Genomic DNA, 11,952 nt, shown 5'->3' on the forward strand with positions numbered 1-11,952 from the left:
CTTTGCCCCCTAACCTGACTGCACAAGTGCGGTTAGAGCACTGATGGCCTGTAATTCATTCCAGGGGGAGTGTATGAAGTTGGCTCTCGCTGTCTCCCAAGTCCCCAGATATTACAGATAAGAAAGAGCCCTGGTATTTCACATCAAAATTACTTGCTGCTGGTAGCAACTTATAAAATAATGGGCCAGGGCTCAAATTCTAAAGCCAGGCAGACCGAGTAGGCCACAGAGCCTCTCTTTCCTCATGGGGAAATTGAGAATCATAACCAGGCTTCCTTCAGTGCTTGTGGAGACTTAAGTGGTTAGGCACATTTAGAACACTCAGAACAGGCCTGGCACATGGTAAATATCCATGTGTTTATTATTGTTGTTTTTATTAGGATGTGGTGCTTAAGCTGGAAATCTTGCCTTATTAAGCTTTGAAATATTTCTGGTATTTATTTGTAAGAGACATGAAATCTATTTCTTAAATTATATGGGAAAGAGTAAATGAGTGTGTACGCAAGGATCAGAATTTGTAAAAGGATTTGTAGTTTGTTATTTCACCATCACCAGTGATAAGTGGGTGCAGCAGCCCTCAGGGACACCGGACGGCATTGGACAGAAGATCTGGCAGGGAGAACTTTTTGAGTGGTAAAGAAAATCTATACTATGATGAATGTGATCACTATGTATATAAAAAATGTACCAATAAAATTAATTTTTTAAAAAATCTATGGAAGAATGTGGTGGTTGGGGTGAAGTGTCAACTTGAATGGCTTTGAGATCTGCCTGGGGCACTGGTGGAGCACACTTCTGGGTGAGTTGTTGAGATGTGACCCTGGGGTCCATGCCTGGTCCCTCTCCCCTTCCTCTCCAGCACTGCTCCCCTATTCTGCTTCCCAGGTTCCTTGAACCAAGCAGCTTTGCCCCAACACACCCTTCCACCATGATGTTCTTGCTTGGGAACCAGCTGACCAAGGGCTGAGTCACCTTAAAGTGTGAACCAAAGTAAACCTTTCCTCCTTAAATTGTGGCTGTCTGGTATTGTGCCCCAACAACCAGAATAGCTGACTCATACAAAGACCAGCGGCCCTTCAGGACTTCTCTTACCTCATGTCTTTTTTTCTGGAAATCTACCCTGAGATAGTAATTTCTATCCATGTAAGTGGACTGAGAGGAGTTTCTTTCTTTTCTTTTTTTCTTTTTAAATCTTTATCTGTCACCTTTGACTTAAGAAAGATCTGGGATCAGGTTTGGACCAAGGAAGTAAAAGCCTAAGAAAGCTTATTAGTTTTCCTTGAAGCCTTTTGCATAGAGCTGTTGACACACGTTTGCAGGCCACTGGTGTTGAATGAGTGAGTGAACGAATGAAGACACAGTGGGCAACCTTTCCGTGGGAGGGGACAGCACAGTAAGGACCATAAGTTCCATTTCAGCTGGTCCTCCTATCTAAGACCCCTCTTTTACAGATGGACGAGCTGCGAGATGAAGTGATCCAGTTGGACACACACAAAGCTTAGTGGAATCACCACAAGAATCCAGACGTACCACATTACATCCCCTCCTTTAGTACAGCACGGAAGACCAGCATTCTGAAACAGGCCACTGTAATTGGAGATTCCTGCATTTGACCCCAAAGCACAAAACAACGCATGACGCTGAGGAGCAGTACCCCTTGTGACAGCTCCGCTCTGTATTTATTTATTTCTCACTTCTTGCAAAAACACTACTGACATTCAATCAAATCTCAAAGAAAAGGGTCAGGAGGAAAGTGGTTTACACTGCCTAAACTAAATAGTCCTTTGCTGTGAAAACTATTTTCTTTCTCTCAAGGCCAAACTGTTGTTCTCGATATGGTGAGCAATTAATAAATCAGGGAGAGCTGAGTCATGCTGTTGCCACGCTAATCTCTCTCCATGACATGACATCAGAGCATCTCTCTGGAAATGAAAACAAATATGAAAGTGGCTGTTCTCGGCATGCTGGTAAGATGCCTGTACAACACTATGAAACTCATAGCCTGTGGTAACTATTTTGAGGTTGGCTTTCTTCATTTTCTGGCCTGAATTCTCTGAAATACAAGATCAAGAGCTACTTGGGGGGCATTTAAGGAAACAGCAAGATCCACCATAAACCTTCAAAATGTTGTTCCTGTAAAGGGAACTGTGGTATAGAAAGTGTAATGCTACAAGATTTTTTCCCCCTGTGAGTTCAAATGGAGACTCAAACACATTCAACAACACTTACGCATCCTTTATAGCCTTATTTTTTTTCCCCCCATAAGAAGGGCTTTTTCCCTATGGCTATCTGGATGCCTTGAAAAAGCCATTTTCCTATTTTGTGACAGAGGCGCTGGTAACAGACTAAGGATTACATGCACACTCTTCATGTCTCTCCTGGCAAGAACATAGGCCTCCTGGTGTCACTCTCAAGGTTCTGTCATGCCTCATTAGCAGTTCTGGCAATCCTTTATTAATTGTTCGCTCCGCCCAAGTATTATTCCAAGTGATTTGCTGGTGTTAGTCGTCACACTAAGCCTGTCAGGTAAGTAATATTATCCCTATTTTAAAGAAGAGGGAGCAGAGGCCTGGAAAGACAATCACTTACCCAAAGCCCCATGGCTAGTAAGTGATAGAGCCAGGAATCAGGGGCAAATAGTGTGCTCTAGGAGAACTTGTACTAGTGTATATCCACTACCATATCTGGCTGGCCCAGTCTCTTATCTGAAAGGCTATTTACCAGAGTCACCACTTAGGCCCACTCTCATACAGAAACCTCCCACCATTGTTTCACCAACATGTCCTGCCTCCCTCAAACCCTTGGAGGGCTGCAATGGCCCGAGTCATCTAGCTGGGCAGCTGCTGGAAATACGTTGTGGGGTTTTTAACGAAGGAGGAAATGAATCAGAAGTTCATTCAGCACAATGTCCTGTAGTGGTTTCTTACCATTCACAATTAGTTGTCCAAGTTGAGTGATTCTAACCAGGATTCCAAGTGTAGTTCCTGCATAACCAGGCAGCTCTGCTAAGCTCTGTGCCCAGAGGCTGTGCGCACCATTCCAGCAGCCACCTTGCGAATCCATCGATTTGAGAGGGATCTCAGTGAGCAAATAGAAGTAGGTGACTGCGAGAATTACTGCACCCATTATAAACCTCAGCCACACACCCAGGTGATGGACAAACCTACAAACAATAAGAGGACATCTTACCACATTATTTACAAGAACAATTTCAAGAGCATCTGTCTAGAATCTGAAGTCCATGTTTAAGATTTTAAAGCAAGAAGCTTTATACGTTTTAAATATGTCATACAGGCCTTGTCCAAATACAGGCCCAGTGAGAGATTTTTGAATAAAGAAGGAAACACTTATTTAATGCACCATGGCATTTCTTATGTAACATGTGCATTTCTTATTTATTAATGCACCATGGTTGAAGGAAGGGATCAGATTATGTTCATTTCACACATTGAACTATTTGTTAAATCTTGTCATCTCATCATCATTGTAGTAGACCAGCCATTCTGGTCTAAGGGCCAGTACCTAGTGCCCTAATCATCTCATGCCCCCTCTGCCGTGCCACTTCCCCCTGAGCTATACTGAATGCTGTAACATAGGTTTGCTGCCTGGTTCTACCTTCTGTTTTTTATTTACTGTTTCTTTTCTATCAACCTAGCTTCTGAGGATTTCAAGCTGTATATCGCTTTTTTGAGAAGTAACACAAGTAGCAGGAGACCAACAGGGTGTGTACGTATCCTAAGAAAGGCTTTAACAGAATCCCAAAGATAGAAATAGGAGGTAACAGTTAATAGCATTATAAATCAAAAGAGCTTAAGGAGAGGATTTTGGATGTTCTCATCACAAGGAGATGATAAATGCCTCAGATGATGGATACCCTAAATATCCTGAGTTGATTGTTGCACAACATACACACATACCAAATACCAAAATATCAAACTGTACCCTCTAAATACATGCAATTAATATCTGTCAATCAAAAAACAAATAGGCAGTGGCTATTTGCCCACTGAGTGGGCAAAGGGCTGGAAAGAAAGCTGTGTTTTGTTTTTTTTGTTTTTCTCCAGTACCGGGAACCGAACTCAGGACCTTGCACTTGCCAGGCAGGCGCTTTGCCGCTGAGCTAAATCCCCAGCCCCTGAGGGCTGGAAAGAGACAGGCAGAGATGAGAGGTGGCAGCCCAGTGTGCAGCCAGCTCTGAGGCAAGCACAGGGTTGGGGTTCATCCCCCTCTGTGAATCAAGGTCGGTACTCACAGCTCAGTCATTGGTTTATTCTTCACGTAACCTGCAAATAGTTTCTGGTTTTCTAGACCCTCTGGACTTCAGTGCTCCCTGAAACTGTGCAGCTCAGCTCCCTTACCAGACCTTCTCAGTCTGGAGGATGGAAAGGAAAGAGAATTAAAAATCCATCAACTGCTTTCCCTATTGGCACAGTTCCACTAGAAGGCTGAGCTGGAGAGGACGTTGGAAGTGATGGCTTAATGAGGTGTTGTGATTGTTGGAGGTGGCCTGGGCCCTGCTGGGAAGTTGCTGAAATCCGGGAGAGGTCTGCCAGAGGGGATGTGAGCCCACAGAGGGGGACACGTGAAGGGAGGCATTTGTGCACTTTGTGCTGAATGGTCTCCTTGCAAGCCACCCCTTTGGTTGGGGAGGCCACTGCCTCTTTTTTTTTTTTAGTACTTGGGATCAAACTCAGAACCTCCTCACTAATGCTAGGTAAGCATTCTACAACTGAGCTACTTCCCCAGCAGTTTTTGTTTTACTTTTTGAGATAGGGTCTCTGTAAGTTGCAATCCTCTTGCCTCAGTCTGCCAAGTAGCTAGAATTACAAAGTGCCACCATGCCTGGGGCAATGCCTCAGTTTTAAGGATCAGAAAAAACACAGACCTTTTATGACGATCAGAGAGAAATAGCACCTTGCCCCATTCTCCAGGGTCAATGAGTCCAAGACCGAATGTCATCCTCTGCCCCCCATGGAATGTTAGTTGAAAGCCTTGAAAAGCCCTTTAGAGATGATGGTGCTAGTGAGTTGTTCCTCCCCATCTCCCTGATTCCCCATCAAGGAATGCCATGCACTGTTCTAACATGCCATCTCATTCAGCCATTTGGTTCTTTTGTTTGATTCTGCTTTTAAAGAGAGTGTTTCTGTACACGCATGATATATCTTAGAAGCAAATCTGAAAAGAACCATGATCCTCACAGCAGGCCACTGTTGTGGAGTTAAATCGCAGTGCTCTGACCTCTAAGTGCGTGTTTTGGCAGTAGTCACAGCTGGCCAAGGTTGCTTCTATTTACTCATCTTCCTCTAGGCTCCGAACATATTTTCCTGGAATATGCTCATGGGGGCGGGGACTGTTTGTAATCTCACATAATCCTCATGCTCACACAGAGCACATGCAGACTTGCTTTCCATGGGAAGAACAGCAGCTCACGTGAGCTGGAGGAATGTGAGGGAGGTGCTTGGCACCCCTGCTGCCTCCAACCTGCGTCCAATTTAGAAGAGTCTCGGCCTCTGAAGACAGGCTAAAAGGACAGTGGCCCCATCACGCAGATGTCAAAGCCTGTCCTTCAGCACTGCCAGGTCAGTCTGTACCTCCACTTCTGCGTGACATCATGAACGATCTGTAATGAGGACAAGGGCAGTGTTGGAGGTTCCGCTTGGATGTGATGTTACTGGCAGCACACTCGTTCCTTCACTTTACTGCAACACCACCAAGCATAGCCTTGAACCTGTGATAAAGTCTGGAATGAATGTTGGCTGGAAATAGCTACAGAATGATTTCAGAAAACATAGGAGAGACATTTTAAGGATACTACTTAGAGAAATGAGAATAACCCTGATCTAGGAAGAGCACATGTTTTGGTCATGATGCTGTGCCACTTACTAGCTTGGGGCCATGGGCAAGCAGCTTAACCTTCCAGTTTCCTAATCTTTTAGATGAAAGTGAACACAATTCCAGCATACAAGATGGCTGTGAATTTAGATACGTTGAAATCCTACAGGGCAGGCTACTGGGCATAAGAAATGCGCTCAGCAAACTATACATATCTTTCTGTGAGCATGCTATCAGTAGCTAGACAAGTCATGAACAAACATCGTGACTTTATTCAACAATTCAGGATTGTAAGAAGGTCACATACATATCTCTTGGTATCAGATATCCTTCTGATAAAATGATATACTCTTTTTTTTTTTTTTTTTTTTTGGTTTTCTTTCGGGTACCAGAAATCAAACTCACAACTTTGCGCTTGCCAAGCAGGTGCTGTGCCACTGAGCTAAATCCCCAGTCCCAGCGATATACTGTTATGGTTTAGATCTATAATGTCTCCCATGAAGGTTCATATGGTCATAGGGGATTTTGGAAGGCAATTAGACCATTGAGGCCTCTATGCTGAATTTGCTCTTATAAGGTGGGGCCTGGTAGGAAGAGGTGGGCCACTGGTGCTGTGACCCAGAAGGGTATATGTGTTTCCTTGGCTGTTCTCTTCCCTCTCTGCTTCCTGGTTGCCATGACAGCCTTTCCCTGAGGCAGCCCCTTCCACCATGCTGTTTCTGTGTTTGCACTTGCCAACCACTGACTGAAACTTCTGAAACCATGAACCAAAATAAACTTCTTTGAGTTATGGGTGGCAGACATTTACTTGTCTTAGTGATGAAGAAAGTAATTTAGACATGTTGCACCTCAAGGGTTGGACAGTCAACTGAATAACATTCAGACAGTGTTTTAGCTTCTGCATAGGCATACTATGGACTCAAATTGTCATTTTGCTCCCTCATCAACATAAGGGAAAACTATCTTAGTAAAAAGCAAAAGATTTTTATGATCTGAAAAGAAACCAGAATATGGAATATTATCTTAGGAGGAATCAACCTTTGCAGGTGTCTTTGTTGAACTTGTTCTACGAGGATTTCATAAAACCACTTTGCCAGTGAGCTTGTTATACTTACTACAAATTCTCATACTGCTGGGGGTATTCTATGAGCATAGATGACTGGCTAAAGCATGCACAATTCAGTGACAGATAGTGCTTTGTCTGTGATTGATTTATTACATGACAGTCAATTAATGAGTGAGCTTTGGGGTTTATATAAATGCCTTTTGAAAACTCCTAGTGGCCAATAATTACTTGTGAAGAATGATGAGGAGAGCAAATATAAAAAAACCCACAAGCAGACTGCACTCTTTGGTGACTCAGGACATTGCCAGTTGGCCTGCAGTTGAAATATGCTGGGGCAGACTTTTCTAATCAAGCCCCATTCTGGGAAATAGCTTCTTCTCTTTTGGCTCATTTGCAACTGAGATGGACTCAATTAGCTAAATCGTGCCTCATATAAGGAGTTAGGAAAATGTGTCCTGAATAGTTGCGTCTCCCTGTATCACACAGTGCCATTACACTGGGTCATATCAGTAATGCTGAAATTCAGAGAAAGTTGGGAAATGCCCAGAAAGTAATTTGCTCTAGAGGCTACGTGTACTCGTGTTGGGCCTACCACAAGTAGATGCCTTGATCTCAGAATACTAACACGATCTTTTTGAAGTTTGGAATTTAAACAAAATATGTGTTGGTAAATGACCAAAGGAAACTTTCCATTGTTATGTTAATTAAAGCCATTCCACAACTGGAGAAACATGCTTTCATTATTTATTCATTGTTTCCAAGGAAGCAGTAGGGTTACTCACATAGGGCACTGCAATTACTAAGATGTTATGGGTGGAAGTGTGTCCTCCCAAAAGATATGTTGAAGTCTTAACCGCCAGTACATGATGATGGGATGCTATTTGGTAATAGGATCATTGAAGAGGTAACTAGTTTAAATCAAGTCTTATCAGAGAAGAGCAGGCCTTTAACCCAATATGCCTGGTGCCCTTATAGAAATGGAGGAAAGACACACGAAGAGTGATGACAAAGGTAGATTGCAGTGATGCATCTAGAAGCCAAGGAATGCCAAGGGTTGCCGGAATACACTAGAAACTAGAAGAAGCACAGAAAGATTCTCCCTTACTGGTTTCCTAGGGAGCACGATCCTGCCATCACTTTGATTTCAGACTTCTTTTCTTCCACTACTGTGAGACAATAAATTTCCACTATTTTAAGCTGTGAAGTGTGGTAATTTGTTAAGGCAGCCCTATGAAATGAATATACCTGGTTTGCAGAGTTCTTATAAAAATTTGTTCATTTATTTATATTTTATTATTATTACTATTGGGGTTTTTTTGTATGTATGTAGTGCTGGGGATCAAACCCAGTGACTTGTGCATGCAAGGCAAGAGCTCTACCACTGAGCCACATCCCCAGCACCTGCAGATCTCTTCTAAAATATATTCAGCGTCACTTTGTAGCAGATGAAAAGTTGTGGCAAACATTTAGAACTTAACCCTTAAACTGTTTGTATCAGTTTACAGTTTAAGCCTCATCAATACATAAGTATTGCCACGTCTGAAGTGGTCACCCAGAGGGCTCTTTAGAACTATATACAACCCCAAAAGCAGTTACCATTGTAAAATGTCAGGTTTTTTTTTAATTTAAAACCTTAATATGTCTCTTTGTCTGGATATGTAGTTGCCAAATAGAATATTATCATCCTGTCAGTGCTTAGAAGAAAATCACTGGAAAGTATCACTGAAAAGCCTTACTTTTAGTTCCAGAATAGTAAATAAGCCAGGTATGAATAGTTGAAGAATTATTGTGACTTTTGCTGGCAATGAATTGTGTGTCCTGTCCTAGTTCGTCCTACTGGAAGTAGTTGGTTTAATCACTACTTTTGCTAGTACAAGTTGTGTCAATCAAAATGGAATCAATATCTAGGATATAGTCCCATTGTCTTTAATCAACTTGCAATTGTTTTAAAGACATGCTTTATAAACAGCACAAGATTAAGAGATGAAGCTAAAGTAGTTTAAATAATCAACTGAATAATGGATTGCTATCTATAGGAATATTAGACTGCTATTAACATTTTATTGTAAAATATACAATGTGACTTGGGAAATGCTTAATATGTATTTTGATGAGAAAAATCAGAATGATAAATTTGTATATAGTATGATCCCAGTTAAGTAAAACAAAATCTGTGCATACAAAAAAATGTTAACAGAGATAATGGTTGTACAGTACAATTTCAAACAAGTTTTGTGCTTTTCACTGTTTTCCAAACTCTTAACATAAGCAAGAATTTCTTTTATAATCCAAAACCAATTTAATACCAAAAGGAAATGTACCTAGCATTAATAATAATTATCTGTAGATTGTAATATTATAGATAATTTTAGTCTAATCTTTTGTACTTTGCATATATCCTAAGTTTTTTTAGAAATTTCATAATGAAAGAAAATAAGGTAAACTTTTAAAAAGTTGGTAAGTTTATGCACAATCTAACAATAGTGGGTATTTACAGGGATTCAAAGTTGCTTTACACTGACCCATTAAACTTCTGAGATGTCACAAAGAACCACCATACCATGATGCAGATTGCATACTTGTTCCCAATCCTTCTCCTCCCTTATTTCCACACTGTGCCATGTGACTTTGCAGATAATATGTCTCCACTGCATTGATGTCAGGCTTGGCGTGTGACTTGCTTGGACTGGTGATGTGGGCAGAAATGACAGTGCCTCAGGGGGACTCCTAGATATAAGGTAGACCTCATGTGCCTACTCCCTGACTTGCACATCTGTCATAAGAACCTTGAGGAGCAGCTGCTTTCTCAGCCTGGATGAAAGAACGCACATGGAACAAATCCAAGTCCAATTTCAACAAAGAGCTGAACTGAGCAAGGCCCGCTGCCTGAAACAGGACCGCCTGCTGGGTCCAACCTAGAGCAGACATTCAGTCGGCCCAAGGACAGGAAAGTAGCTGTCTATTGATGAAAGCTTTGGAGTTCTGGGGTGATCTGTTACATAACAACAACTAACTGATAAAATGCTATGGACGAGGACATTCTATGAGGCTAGATAAGCACTAGTCCATATGAAGGTTCCTCTGTTCTCGTACTGCAGCTTACACTATAAATCGCCCTTTCTTAATCCTGAATTTGATGACATTGTGTGTGAATGTGTGTATGCCTGTTTCCAAAGTAGTATTTATCAAAGTATATATCTGATAAAATATTAGATTATCACCATACACCACTGTCTTCACATTTGTTTTCTTTGTCACCCAGTTAAACCCATTAAATATACATTCTTTGTCAAGTCCAATTCTCACTGAATAATAGTATCTGGGGCTGTAATCCCCAGCTCACTTTAAGAATTCTAAAAATGTTAATCATACTGCACTAGACTTTGGTATGCAGACTGGCATTGTCTCTCTTTAAACCAGGGTTTCTCACCCACTACTGGGACTTTGAGACAAATAATTCTTTGTTGTGGAGGTTGTCTTTATGTTTAGCAGAATCTCTAGCCTCTCTCTACAAAATGAGAGTAAGCACACCCTCCCCAGTTGTGACTGTCAAAACTACTTCCAGACATTTCTACTTGGTGTGGGGGAGGATTATCCTTCGTTTCAAAATATTTTTTTTGGAGGGAATTGGGATTCAGTTTGGTTAAATTGAAATTACAATGAGAGATATCATTGAAACATAGTTTAAGATCTAGTTTTAACAGTCATTCAGCCTGTACTAAAAATAGCAAGATCTTTGATCTTCAGAACTTCCCATGCATATGGTAAAAATACTGTCATTGATAACTGTGGAAAAATCCAAAAGCTATTATTGGCTGGACAGGTAGATTTTTTCAGTCTATCTGCACTTAATCTAAAATCAACATCCATCTCTTGCTCACAAGAACAGACAACGTATGTATCTATCTAGGTGATAGATACCACAAGCATTTTTATTTTTAGGATACAACACCATAGCCAGCTTAACACTCCATAAAAATGAACAGTGAATAGCCAAATTTTGACTATAAGTGAGGAACCTCAAATAGTGCCTTACTCATTACTCAGAAATTCCATTTCTATCAAAGGATGAAGCAAAACTTTAATTTCCTGACAGTTTATGTGTCTCAGCAGGAATGTGGGCAAGTGCCAGTTAAGTGTTGAACCTGACTACGGGACATGTGTTTGAAATAAATGTCAGAAAAGAGCTGGTATTCATGATTAGATCCTTTTCAGTGGAACTCAGATAAGCTTGACCTATGATAACCTTGGGAACTCGGGTACAAAATTTTCAAATCCTCAGTGCAATCTGAGTTTGGGGCCACCTATTAAAATTACCCAAGGTGGGGCTGGGGATATAGCTCAGTGGCTCAGCGCCTGTCTGGCAAGCACAAGGTCCTGAGTTTGATTCCTGGTAACCAAAAAATAAATAAAATAAAATAATAAATTAAAATAATGAAATAAAATTACCTGAGCCTCAGTTTCCACACCTGAAGAATAAGAAGATTAAACTGAATAGGGTCTGTAACCTCATCAGCTAAAGCATTCTGTGAGCTATACAAGAGTTGATTTTATGAATGAGGGCAAGGGTCTGCACAAAAAGAATTGGCAAGATTGGGGACTTTGTGATAATAAGATTTGACTTATACTTTAAGCAATTTTCCCCAGGTTATCACACAAAGCAGAAAAGCATGGTCAAACTCAGTAGAGTGATTCCTTCCATTCTAACTGGAGGCCAATCAGGAAATCTAAATAAGAGGAAATAAGGGAGTAGAGAAAAGAAGCGTTACTGATTGGTCAGTAGACATTTAACAAATTTAAGAAATTATGTGTGTTGGGGCTGGGGATTTAGCTCAGCGGCACAGCGCCTGCCTGGCAAACACAAGGTCATGAATTTGATTCCCTGTACTGGGGAAAAAAAAAAAAAAAAACAAGAAAAGAAAAAAAACAACAAGAAATTATGTGTGTTGCCCCAAAAAAGACTGGTCTTCTTAAGACAGAATAGAGAAGGATTCCATATGTATTAATATCACCAAGTCACTAAATAAAATGGTGAAAACTACAGGGAATTATGA

Source organism: Chinchilla lanigera, unplaced genomic scaffold (assembly GCF_000276665.1).
Source record: "Chinchilla lanigera isolate Chin_1 unplaced genomic scaffold, ChiLan1.0 scaffold00001, whole genome shotgun sequence".
NCBI lineage: Eukaryota > Metazoa > Chordata > Mammalia > Rodentia > Chinchillidae > Chinchilla > Chinchilla lanigera.